General features: G+C 34.3%; 1 long non-coding RNA gene across 1 annotated transcript; it reads right to left on the bottom strand.

The window, feature by feature from the left end:
• Window positions 1-556: 556 nt before the first annotated feature.
• On the bottom strand, window positions 557-1,881 carry LOC143080972 (uncharacterized). The gene is made up of 3 exons (XR_012979831.1): window positions 1,680-1,881; window positions 1,245-1,323; window positions 557-675 (listed from the first exon to the last, which is right to left on the bottom strand). It is a non-coding gene; the product is annotated as an uncharacterized LOC143080972 (long non-coding RNA).
• Between the last annotated feature and the right edge of the window lie 1,289 nt (window positions 1,882-3,170).

Below are 3,170 nucleotides of genomic sequence, written 5' to 3'. Positions count from 1 at the left end.
CCGCCGAGGGTAGACAACCCAATTTTTACACTGTTATTTACTGGTTACCTGCTTTGGTAACTATGTAACCTTAACGTTCCAAAATATTTTATAAGACCCTCAAATAAAAAAAGAATGATGCTTTCAGACACCCAACATACATATTTACGACTCAGAAAAATTTAAGTGCATTGAAATGCAGGGTTAATTTTCTACAACTGTCAAATTCAAGGGAATATTTTTTTAGGCCTACTTTCGTATGCAACCGGATGTGACGTACCATGATTTGGTGGTATTACACCTAAAGAACACCTAAATGTCAAATAAACTTAATGCAATTTTTTCCCCTCCAATTGCAAGTTATTTCAAGCATAACTGTCAAGTTTTGTCTCAGTCAGAACTATAGTTTCAGAGAAAATCACCATAATGTAAGGCCATATCTTACGGCAATTTCAGTCCAATTTCTTCGAAAAATCCTAATTTCAGTGTATCATTATAAAATGCAGTGTTGACTAATATCTGATCATAAACTCATGATATATGCATTCAAACAATTAAATAGAATACAAAAGACAACTTTAAGATGATAAACAATTTTATTGCACCTTTTAGAGTTCATTTGAAGGTCTGTTTTGGTCTGTTTTGGTCCATTTTTCCTCCTTCCTTCCTTTTTCATCAAAACTTGATATCTTTTGTCTAAAAAATAAAACAAATGTGATTATTTTCCCACAAAAATGAAATAAATGTAATGTTAAATCAATAATTAAAGTGTTTTAGCTGAAAGAACTGTCTCTATAAATGTTAACAGTCTACACGGAAGTTTCCATAAGCCCTTATGTGTAACTTGAGTTTTTGGTCTGTTCCCCTAGAATGAGTGTGAGAAATAACGGTTCCCTTTCAGTCAATCATTTATTGCTACTGGTATCAAAGTCTTTTTATTTACTCATAACAGTATATTTCTAATAGATTTACACAAAAAGTCCACTTTCTTGTATTTTACATTAGAAAATGGGGAGAAAGAGTAATAAAAAAAATACCTCAAAATGTTTTTAAAAAGGGTTATGTCCCTTGCAATGCTGGTACAAAAAATAATTGGTAAGAATTATAAAGTTTAAGCATGTGAGACTGGATTCTGATGTGTATAAATCCAGGACAAATAAGTGTTAAGATGAGTTATTGTCTGTGCAAAATGTAGACGGCACAATGGCAAATTGTAAACTTTTGCGGCCAAAACAAAAAAAAACATGATGATAGTTGATACATACTTTAATGCTGAAGTGTCATCTGCAGACCAATTCACATATAAGATTTTTCAACAGAATGCTCTTCAGAACATGGTTAACACTGAAATAAAAAATTCACATGTTGTATAAACAAAACAAAAACTGTAAGGGTAATTTAAAATTTAACACAGTAATCTAAATACAGCTTCGTCTGTCCACCCATTTGACTAAGAAAACACCCGTAAACCCCCATTTCAATGCAATTTTACCTCAAACGTACTTTCTGTGTCTAAATCCATTCCGAATAGTCCATGTTTACAATGTATGAACTGGTTTATTAATAACTTTTAAAAATGAAAGTACAATAGGGTCACGAGTGCACATTTAGTTTCCCTAAATAGGTGTAATACCACCATTGATTTTTCCCTATTAGTCTTTGTTAAATTGGCACTTTTAAAAAAATCGTACAGTATTTACCTTTATTTCAACCAAAGAAATACTTTGCATGTGTAAAGTTCAATCCTTTCCAGTGATACAGTGAAAATTTCACACTACATTTCATTGCATATAAGAAAGTAACCACCGCCGAGGGTAGACAACCCAATTTTTACACTGTTATTTACTGGTTACCTGCTTTGGTAACTATGTAACCTTAACGTTCCAAAATATTTTATAAGACCCTCAAATAAAAAAAGAATGATGCTTTCAGACACCCAACATACATATTTACGACTCAGAAAAATTTAAGTGCATTGAAATGCAGGGTTAATTTTCTACAACTGTCAAATTCAAGGGAATATTTTTTTAGGCCTACTTTCGTATGCAACCGGATGTGACGTACCATGATTTGGTGGTATTACACCTAAATATTGAGATCGTACTTTTGTAATGACAAAAGTAGACGTTGCAATCTTGTCGGAGTTTGGTATAGCGGCTTTTTAAATATCGCTTGTAACGGCTTGTGGTCTGTTTCAACAAGTACCTTTCGTCCAAAAATATATTGGTGGAACTTTTTACAGCCATACACTATTGCTAGTGTTTCCTTTTCTATTTGTGCATATCTCTGCTGACTTATTGTCATAGCTCTCGACGCGTACGCAATCGGTTTTCCTTCTTGAAGAATCACTGCACCCAATCCCTTTTGACTTGCATCAACTGAAAGAGTTAATGGTAATTTAGGATCAAAGTATTTAAGTACTGGCGAGTTCGTAGCCATATGTTTCAGCTTTTGGAAGCTTGTTTGTTGTTGCTCGTTCCAATGCCATGCAGTTTTCTTCTCAAGAAGTTGCCTTAGTGGTGCGCTAACTTCTGACATATTCGGTATGAACTTGGTAAGATAGTTTATAAATCCTAGAAACGTCAACAGCTCGCTTTTGTTTTCAGGCGGATGCATAGCTTCTACAGCTCTAACTTTTTCTTGATCAGGTTTCACTCCTTCAGATGTAAGTAAGTGTCCAACATACGATATTTGATTTCTTCTGAATTCACATTTCTCAGGACTCAATTTTAGATTGTTTTCTCTTACTCTATCTAAAACTTTTTTAAGTCGTTCGTTGTGTTCTTGTAAATCTTTGCCCCATATCAGAACATCATCTATGATAGATACTGCGCCCTCTATGTCATCAAACATTTCAGACATTGCCTTTTGAAACACTTCTGAGGCTTAGACGATTCCGAACGGTAGCCTTTTGAATCTGTACCTCCCAAATGGAGTGTTGAATGTACAGAGCTTCGAGCTCTCTTCTGTGAGCTTGAGCTGCCAAAATCCATTTTTTGCATCAATTTTACTCAGAACTTTTGCTTCGGGCATATTAGCTATCACTTCTTCGATAGTCTTTAATGGATAATGCGCTCGACGGATCCCTTTGTTGAGGTCTATTGGATCTAAACAAATTCGGACCTTGTTATTTGGCTTTATAACCGTAACCATAGAATTAACCCAAGGAGTAGGTTTAGTTTGTTTTACAA

The sequence above is a fragment of the Mytilus galloprovincialis genome, chromosome 6 (assembly GCF_965363235.1).
Source record: "Mytilus galloprovincialis chromosome 6, xbMytGall1.hap1.1, whole genome shotgun sequence".
Taxonomy (NCBI): domain Eukaryota; kingdom Metazoa; phylum Mollusca; class Bivalvia; order Mytilida; family Mytilidae; genus Mytilus; species Mytilus galloprovincialis.
This window is presented reverse-complemented; position numbering and strand designations above follow the sequence as displayed.